Source organism: Ascaphus truei, unplaced genomic scaffold (assembly GCF_040206685.1).
Source record: "Ascaphus truei isolate aAscTru1 unplaced genomic scaffold, aAscTru1.hap1 HAP1_SCAFFOLD_350, whole genome shotgun sequence".
Classification (NCBI taxonomy): Eukaryota; Metazoa; Chordata; class Amphibia; order Anura; family Ascaphidae; genus Ascaphus; species Ascaphus truei.
The window spans coordinates 117,982-128,606 of NW_027456508.1; positions in this window are offsets into that span (position 1 = coordinate 117,982).

Consider the following 10,625-nt stretch of genomic DNA (forward strand, 5'->3'; position numbering starts at 1 on the left):
GATACCGGAAGGACTTTGCTTGTGTTTCCTTGGTCTCTCTCTGGTGCCGAAGGCAGGTCAGCCACCGTAGTTACAATGTAAACAGTCCCTACGCGTTTCTTCCGCCTTTGCGGATTTCATCAGGGGATGGACACCAAAGGGGCTATCTGGTGTTAAATAGTCCCTCATGTTAATAAACATTATATGACTCACAGGTGTGTTCAATTCAATCGGTGTCATTAAATCAAGTTGATATCTGGTGCAATATAATTGAGAAAATTGAGTCCAGTCCGCGCTCTTGCTCTTTAGGATAGTGGAATGGTGGTTCCTCTCTAATCTCTTGCAGCTCTTAGTGTTGAAGGTGTCTGCCCCCACCTCCAATATGGATCCCAGCAGGAAAACTCCAACCGCGATACCAAGTCCCAGAAAAAAAGAAAAAACACAAAAGCGCACCAAGATTGAGATTTGATATGTATTGACAACAAATAAAGATAATAATATGCACTTACATATATAAAAACTTTAATGGTCCAGATCACGATCGTCACTTCTATTGGTAGGGCAACATATGGGATGAAGAGGGGGGGTAATCTCAGTCCTCAGGAACAAGCCCCGCGCGCTGGGGCTGTATTCAGAGGCTGCGCTGCGTCTCTGCTTCACACGCTTGTCGGCGTGTTGATCTGCGTAGTGCGCATGCGCGGCAAATGAGGCCCCCTATAGTAGTCCCGGAAGTGCCCGCCCGTTTTCCGTTTCGATCGAAAATGGCAATAAAAATAGCAATAAAAACACTTGTGTGAAGACTGGCTGTATGTGATAAACAGACCAGCGACACCCTTCGCGACGCGTTTCGAATACAAAAGTATTCTTCCTCAGGCGATATCAGGGGCACCTGTTTGGGGTCCTTTATATACCACATAGATGATTGGTTAATACCAATAAAAGAACATCCAATCCACTATTGGTTAAATAGAAAAGGGGGATGGTTCAACTTCACCAAGCCTGCCCCTTAATGTTAAAATGAACAGGATATTGATGCTGTATTGCAGTGGTGGCACTTTGAGTAATAATTAGATAATAAAAGACAAAAGTGCCACTCACCAGTGGAAATACATAAAGAGATACCTACAGGTGGCCCTTTTAACAAGTGTCACATATAAAATACATTTGAAAATATATGTAAAAAAGTAGTATTAATAAAACATTGTGCTACCACATAAAAATACAACAGTTAAACATAAAACATATAATATAAAGAAATTGATGTGGAGAAGAAGGGGGGGAAAGGGGAAAGGGAAAGGAAGGAGGAAAAGGAAAAACATGTGCAAGGTAAAAAAAGACATAAAAACAAACAAAAATATCAATAACATGTTGAATAAAATTGGCTAAAATAGAATGCATCTCAATTCTGAAATTTTGATAAAACCAGACTGCAAAGAAAAGATCACCTGTCATTTAGTTACCGCAAGAAGGGAGTCAACTCCACATAATCATTTAACCCCCCAGGATGTTTAGTTTGGAGTGTGTATATCCAGAATTGCTCCCTCCTTGCGATAAATAAATCCTTATCGCCACCTCTAGTAGTAGTGGTGATATGTTCTATACCCATGTATTTGACCCCTGTGGTGCTGCATTGATGGACATCCTTAAAATGGGACAGCAAATGGGTTAATGGTTTACCAGAGGTCAATGTTTTAGGGATGTTGACAATATTTCTTAAATGTTCCATCACACGTATTTTCAGATGGCGTTTTGTGCGACCTACATATTGTAGTCCACACCCACATTGTAAAATATATATAACATATGTGGACAGACAGTCAATATAGTTTTTAATCTCATATTCGTGATCTGTCATTTTGGACTTAAAGTGATCTTGTGTCAGCATCCTTGGACAAATTTTACATCTATTGCATCTATGATTACCTTTAAGCCCCAATAGATCTCTAAGGTCCTTCTTCTTATTGGGGACACTACCCTTTAGAAGGCTCGGGGCCAACATGGTTTTAAGATTATCACTTTTAGTAAAAACAATAGGAGGTCTTTCTGGTAAAAACTTTGTCAAAATGGGGTCCAAATGTAAAATGTACCAATATTTATTAAGAATATGTCTTATCTTATTATGTGACCTATTAAATTTGGTAATGAAATACGGTGTCTTATTATCCTTGTCTGGTCTGTATTTTTCCATGTGTTTCTTTATTTTTGGCCTCACAATTTGTGGTACAGTGTTAGATGTGATGACTTCACTGTCAATCGTATCTTCCACTAAATGTATGGGTGTATCCTGACTCCCAGTGTCATTGGCGTTTATATGGTGATCTAAGTTCTTACTTTTGGGGCAAATTAATTTTTCCCTATTACAGCGTAATGCCTTATTAAATGCTTTTTTAACAGTGGTTCTATCATATCCCTTTTGTAAAAATCGTTCTTGAAGTATTTGTGACTGAGATTTAAATGTCTCTAAGTCAGTACAATTTCGCCTCATCCGCAAGAACTGGCTGTAGGGGATATTATCAATACATCTTTTTTCATGGCCACTCGTGGGGTGCAAGAAAGAGTTTACATTAGTGCTCTTAAAGTGGGTTTTAGTGAGTAGCTTGTTTTCAGAAACATATATCTCCAAATCCAAGTAGGTGATAGTATTTGGACTCAGCTCACTTGTGAAGGTGAGGTTGAATTCATTCTTATTCAACCCATCCACGAAGTTATCAAATGAGGTGCTATCGCCATCCCAGATGGCGATCACATCATCGATGTATCTCCGCCACATGACCAACTGCGGCGGAGATACATCAGCACCCCATATATGTAACGATTCCCACCATCCCATGTATAAATTTGCAAAAGATGGTGCAAAACGTGTCCCCATAGCAGTGCCACACAGTTGTAAATAAAACTCGTGCTCAAATAGAAAATAATTATGTGTCAAAATAAATTCAATTGAGTCGTGAATGAACCTACGCTGATGAAGAGGTAAAGTGCCATGTAGTGATAAGAAATAATTAATCGCATCTAATCCCCCTTTATGGGGAATAGACGTGTACAGTGTCTGAACATCTAATGTAACAAGTTTATATGTTGGTTTCCAATTAAATTCAGTGAAAATAGTGAGTAAAGAGGTGGTATCAAGTAAATGTGAAGGTAAAGTGGATACTAGTGGTTGTAAAAAGAAATCTACATAAGAAGAGAGATTAGCAGTGAGCGAATTAATTCCCGAAATAATAGGTCGCCCCGGTGGATTAATAAGTGATTTGTGAATCTTTGGCAAATGGTACATGATAGGGATGGTGGGAGCCGTACAATACAAATAATCAAACTCATGCTTTTTAAGAACATTAGACTCGTAAGCAGAGTTTAGCAACTCTTTGAGATCATTCTGGAACTGTACTGAAGGATCTTTGGGAAGTTTACAGTAAGAGCTAGGGTCTGAAAGCAATCTGTTTGCCTCCAGACAATAATCTGTTCTATCTTGGAGTATGATGCCTCCACCCTTATCTGCTTCCCTTACAACTGTATTAGGATCTTGACGTATTACTTTTAATGAATGTCTTTCCTGACTAGTCAAATTCATGTTCCAATTCTTCTGAGTTGACTGTGATTGTTCTAATGCTTTAAAGTCTTTCTCTACCATTTTATTGAAAATATCAATATGTAGTCCCCTAGAGTAGTAAGGGTAGAAGGTAGACTTGGGCTTAAATAATGAATGCTGTGTCAGTATATTTTCCCCTTCATTGGTTATCCCCTCATCCATGAGGCACATTAAATCCACCAATTGATTTTGTTCGTTAGTGGATAATGTGTCGACAGTGGGGTTAATGATGACTGGAATTGAATCATGACCCCCATTATCAGATACAAAGTGTCTGCTTAACGTTAATTTGCGATAAAATTTTTGCAGGTCTATATAAAGATCGAAGTTATTGACCCTCCGCGTGGGGGCAAATGATAATCCTTTCCCCAAAACATTCATCAAAGTGTGATCTATTTGAAAATGGGATAGATTAAAAATACCCTTAGATTTTAATGTTAAGTCATCTGGACAGGTTTTGGTGGGGAGATTTGCTGATTTATCTCTTTTTCCACTCCCTCTGATTCCTCTCCTGAATCCTGTCTTTTTCTCACAGTATTTTTGGTGGTTCCTAACAGGGGTGGGTGGTTGGAATCCCAGGTTGATATTGATTTTCTCATTTTTTCCAACCTGTTTAAAAAATCCTGATTTTCAGTCTCTTCCTTTGTATCTTTCAGTACTTCAAATTTATTATATAAAGGAATATCTGGTGTTCCCGTTTCGTGTCCTCTATATGTATTTGGATGTTTATTGGGGGCATTAGTATGTTTCCTAACATGTGGTGTATGTGGCTTATTCTGCCTCCTATTTTGTTTATGATAATGGGGAATCCATTGTTGTTTTTTCTGGATATTCTGATCCCATCCTACGGGTTCTATATTATCATTCCGTTGGTATTTAGACGGAAGTCTAGTGTGTTTTTCATGTGTAGGTCTAGCATGAAAATTGGGGTCTCTAGGAGTTCTAGGGATAATAATATTAACTTTGGGATTAGTATGCTTAGTTTGGGCTGCCCCCTTTGGAATATGAACATTAGGATCATTGGTGCCTTGTGTTAAGGGGTCCCCATTTGTCATAGCTTCCTTTCCTGTGTCCCAACATCTTTGGATATTGAGAGCATAATCTTTCTTATCCCTTAAAAACTTTTTGTTCTTATTAATTAAAATTTGGTTCTCTGATTTTCTCAATTTAATATTCATATCCTTAGTCAATTGCGGGAGTTTGTCCAAGCAGGGAACTTCAAGAATCTCATTTTTAACCTTAGTTATTCTGCTGTCTACTTCAATTATTTCTTTTTTCCTTTCCAGGATTAATAATCGCATTAATTCTAAGGAACAATGGTCCTGGATTCTTTCCCATTCTTTGACAAACTCTGGACTGTCTGTATTATAGGTTGAGGGTTTGAGAACTCTCAGTCCCCTAGGAATACGACCCACCCTAATATATTCCTCTAAGGTGGCCATTTCTAACCAAGACTTAGTTTCCTTCTCCAATAGTTTATACAGCTCATTCATAAGAGATGGCAAACTGGGAGTGATAACTTCTTCTATTGGTATGTCTGAAAACATCTTACTGAATAATTCTGGTTTGTTAAACCTGTTTTGAAGACAATCTAAAAAATGACTGGTGTTAGAATCAGCCATAATCCGTCCGTATAAGGAAGGTGAAAGAGGTGGGGAGGACTGAGGAAGGGGAGATGGAGAGGGTAGGGGGGAAGGAAAAAAGGAAAAGGAAGGGGGAAGGATGGGAGGGGGAAAAGGCGGGGGAAAAGGGAGGAAAGGAGGACGAAACATTAAAACAATACAACAATAATGCACAAGTTAAATACAAATCCCAATATCACAATAATATGTTAATAGGGCAATGAATCATAAGAGTCTAATAGTTGCTGCGTGACTGTGGGAGAAAAAAAGGACAAAACAGTGTGACACAACAAGTGGGTCACACAGATTACCAGTGTAGAAAATTGAGTCCAGTCCGCGCTCTTGCTCTTTAGGATAGTGGAATGGTGGTTCTTCTCTAATCTCTTGCAGCTCTTAGTGTTGAAGGTGTCTGCCCCCACCTCCAATATGGATCCCAGCAGGAAAACTCCAACCGCGATACCAAGTCCCAGAAAAAAAGAAAAAACACAAAAGCGCACCAAGATTGAGATTTGATATGTACAGTATTGACAACAAATAAAGATAATAATATGCACTTACATATATAAAAACTTTAATGGTCCAGATCACGATCGTCACTTCTATTGGTAGGGCAACATATGGGATGAAGAGGGGGGGTAATCTCAGTCCTCAGGAACAAGCCCCGCGCGCTGGGGCTGTATTCAGAGGCTGCGCTGCGTCTCTGCTTCACACGCTTGTCGGCGTGTTGATCTGCGTAGTGCGCATGCGCGGCAAATGAGGCCCCCTATAGTAGTCCCGGAAGTGCCCGCCCGTTTTCCGTTTCGATCGAAAATGGCAATAAAAACAGCAATAAAAACACTTGTGTGAAGACTGGCTGTATGTGATAAACAGACCAGCGACACCCTTCGCGACGCGTTTCGAATACAAAAGTATTCTTCCTCAGGCGATATCAGGGGCACCTGTTTGGGGTCCTTTATATACCACATAGATGATTGGTTAATACCAATAAAAGAACATCCAATCCACTATTGGTTAAATAGAAAAGGGGGATGGTTCAACTTCACTTTTGTCTTTTATTATCTAATTATTACTCAAAGTGCCACCACTGCAATACAGCATCAATATCCTGTTCATTTTAACATTAAGGGGCAGGCTTGGTGAAGTTGAACCATCCCCCTTTTCTATTTAACCAATAGTGGATTGGATGTTCTTTTATTGGTATTAACCAATCATCTATGTGGTATATAAAGGACCCCAAACAGGTGCCCCTGATATCGTCTGAGGAAGAATACTTTTGTATTCGAAACGCGTCGCGAAGGGTGTCGCTGGTCTGTTTATCACATACAGCCAGTCTTCACACAAGTGTTTTTATTGCTATTTTTATTGCCATTTTCGATCGAAACGGAAAACGGGCGGGCACTTCCGGGACTACTATAGGGGGCCTCATTTGCCGCGCATGCGCACTACGCAGATCAACACGCCGACAAGCGTGTGAAGCAGAGACGCAGCGCAGCCTCTGAATACAGCCCCAGCGCGCGGGGCTTGTTCCTGAGGACTGAGATTACCCCCCCTCTTCATCCCATATGTTGCCCTACCAATAGAAGTGACGATCGTGATCTGGACCATTAAAGTTTTTATAGATGTAAGTGCATATTATTATCTTTATTTGTTGTCAATACATATCAAATCTCAATCTTGGTGCGCTTTTGTGTTTTTTCTGGGACTTGGTATCGCGGTTGGAGTTTTCCTGCTGGGATCCATATTGGAGGTGGGGGCAGACACCTTCAACACTAAGAGCTGCAAGAGATTAGAGAGGAACCACCATTCCACTATCCTAAAGAGCAAGAGCGCGGACTGGACTCAATTTTCTACACTGGTAATCTGTGTGACCCACTTGTTGTGTCACACTGTTTTGTCCTTTTTTTCTCCCACAGTCACGCAGCAACTATTAGACTCTTATGATTCATTGCCCTATTAACATATTATTGTGATATTGGGATTTGTATTTAACTTGTGCATTATTGTTGTATTGTTTTAATGTTTCGTCCTCCTTTCCTCCCTTTTCCCCCGCCTTTTCCCCCTCCCATCCTTCCCCCTTCCTTTTCCTTTTTTCCTTCCCCCCTACCCTCTCCATCTCCCCTTCCTCAGTCCTCCCCACCTCTTTCACCTTCCTTATACGGACGGATTATGGCTGATTCTAACACCAGTCATTTTTTAGATTGTCTTCAAAACAGGTTTAACAAACCAGAATTATTCAGTAAGATGTTTTCAGACATACCAATAGAAGAAGTTATCACTCCCAGTTTGCCATCTCTTATGAATGAGCTGTATAAACTATTGGAGAAGGAAACTAAGTCTTGGTTAGAAATGGCCACCTTAGAGGAATATATTAGGGTGGGTCGTATTCCTAGGGGACTGAGAGTTCTCAAACCCTCAACCTATAATACAGACAGTCCAGAGTTTGTCAAAGAATGGGAAAGAATCCAGGACCATTGTTCCTTAGAATTAATGCGATTATTAATCCTGGAAAGGAAAAAAGAAATAATTGAAGTAGACAGCAGAATAACTAAGGTTAAAAATGAGATTCTTGAAGTTCCCTGCTTGGACAAACTCCCGCAATTGACTAAGGATATGAATATTAAATTGAGAAAATCAGAGAACCAAATTTTAATTAATAAGAACAAAAAGTTTTTAAGGGATAAGAAAGATTATGCTCTCAATATCCAAAGATGTTGGGACACAGGAAAGGAAGCTATGACAAATGGGGACCCCTTAACACAAGGCACCAATGATCCTAATGTTCATATTCCAAAGGGGGCAGCCCAAACTAAGCATACTAATCCCAAAGTTAATATTATTATCCCTAGAACTCCTAGAGACCCCAATTTTCATGCTAGACCTACACATGAAAAACACACTAGACTTCCGTCTAAATACCAACGGAATGATAATATAGAACCCGTAGGATGGGATCAGAATATCCAGAAAAAACAACAATGGATTCCCCATTATCATAAACAAAATAGGAGGCAGAATAAGCCACATACACCACATGTTAGGAAACATACTAATGCCCCCAATAAACATCCAAATACATATAGAGGACACGAAACGGGAACACCAGATATTCCTTTATATAATAAATTTGAAGTACTGAAAGATACAAAGGAAGAGACTGAAAATCAGGATTTTTTAAACAGGTTGGAAAAAATGAGAAAATCAATATCAACCTGGGATTCCAACCACCCACCCCTGTTAGGAACCACCAAAAATACTGTGAGAAAAAGACAGGATTCAGGAGAGGAATCAGAGGGAGTGGAAAAAGAGATAAATCAGCAAATCTCCCCACCAAAACCTGTCCAGATGACTTAACATTAAAATCTAAGGGTATTTTTAATCTATCCCATTTTCAAATAGATCACACTTTGATGAATGTTTTGGGGAAAGGATTATCATTTGCCCCCACGCGGAGGGTCAATAACTTCGATCTTTATATAGACCTGCAAAAATTTAATCGCAAATTAACGTTAAGCAGACACTTTGTATCTGATAATGGGGGTCATGATTCAATTCCAGTCATCATTAACCCCACTGTCGACACATTATCCACTAACGAACAAAATCAATTGGTGGATTTAATGTGCCTCATGGATGAGGGGATAACCAATGAAGGGGAAAATATACTGACACAGCATTCATTATTTAAGCCCAAGTCTACCTGCTACCCTTACTACTCTAGGGGACTACATATTGATATTTTCAATAAAATGGTAGAGAAAGACTTTAAAGCATTAGAACAATCACAGTCAACTCAGAAGAATTGGAACATGAATTTGACTAGTCAGGAAAGACATTCATTAAAAGTATTACGTCAAGATCCTAATACAGTTGTAAGGGAAGCAGATAAGGGTGGAGGCATCATACTCCAAGATAGAACAGATTATTGTCTGGAGGCAAACAGATTGCTTTCAGACCCTAGCTCTTACTGTAAACTTCCCAAAGATCCTTCAGTACAGTTCCAGAATGATCTCAAAGAGTTGCTAAACTCTGCTTATGAGTCTAATGTTCTTAAAAAGCATGAGTTTGATTATTTGTATTGTACGGCTCCCACCATCCCTATCATGTACCATTTGCCAAAGATTCACAAATCACTTATTAATCCACCGGGGCGACCTATTATTTCGGGAATTAATTCGCTCACTGCTAATCTCTCTTCTTATGTAGATTTCTTTTTACAACCACTAGTATCCACTTTACCTTCACATTTACTTGATACCACCTCTTTACTCACTATTTTCACTGAATTTAATTGGAAACCAACATATAAACTTGTTACATTAGATGTTCAGACACTGTACACGTCTATTCCCCATAAAGGGGGATTAGATGCGATTAATTATTTCTTATCACTACATGGCACTTTACCTCTTCATCAGCGTAGGTTCATTCACGACTCAATTGAATTTATTTTGACACATAATTATTTTCTATTTGAGCACGAGTTTTATTTACAACTGTGTGGCACTGCTATGGGGACACGTTTTGCACCATCTTTTGCAAATTTATACATGGGATGGTGGGAATCGTTACATATATGGGGTGCTGATGTATCTCCGCCGCAGTTGGTCATGTGGCGGAGATACATCGATGATGTGATCGCCATCTGGGATGGCGATAGCACCTCATTTGATAACTTCGTGGATGGGTTGAATAAGAATGAATTCAACCTCACCTTCACAAGTGAGCTGAGTCCAAATACTATCACCTACTTGGATTTGGAGATATATGTTTCTGAAAACAAGCTACTCACTAAAACCCACTTTAAGAGCACTAATGTAAACTCTTTCTTGCACCCCACGAGTGGCCATGAAAAAAGATGTATTGATAATATCCCCTACAGCCAGTTCTTGCGGATGAGGTGAAATTGTACTGACTTAGAGACATTTAAATCTCAGTCACAAATACTTCAAGAACGATTTTTACAAAAGGGATATGATAGAACCACTGTTAAAAAAGCATTTAATAAGGCATTACGCTGTAATAGGGAAAAATTAATTTGCCCCAAAAGTAAGAACTTAGATCACCATATAAACGCCAATGACACTGGGAGTCAGGATACACCCATACATTTAGTGGAAGATACGATTGACAGTGAAGTCATCACATCTAACACTGTACCACAAATTGTGAGGCCAAAAATAAAGAAACACAGGGAAAAATACAGACCAGACAAGGATAATAAGACACCGTATTTCATTACCAAATTTAATAGGTCACATAATAAGATGAGACATATTCTTAATAAATATTGGTACATTTTACATTTGGACCCCATTTTGACAAAGTTTTTACCAGAAAGACCTCCTATTGTTTTTACTAAAAGTGATAATCTTAAAACCATGCTGGCCCCGAGCCTTCTAAAGGGTAGTGTCCCCAATAAGAAGAAGGACCTTAGA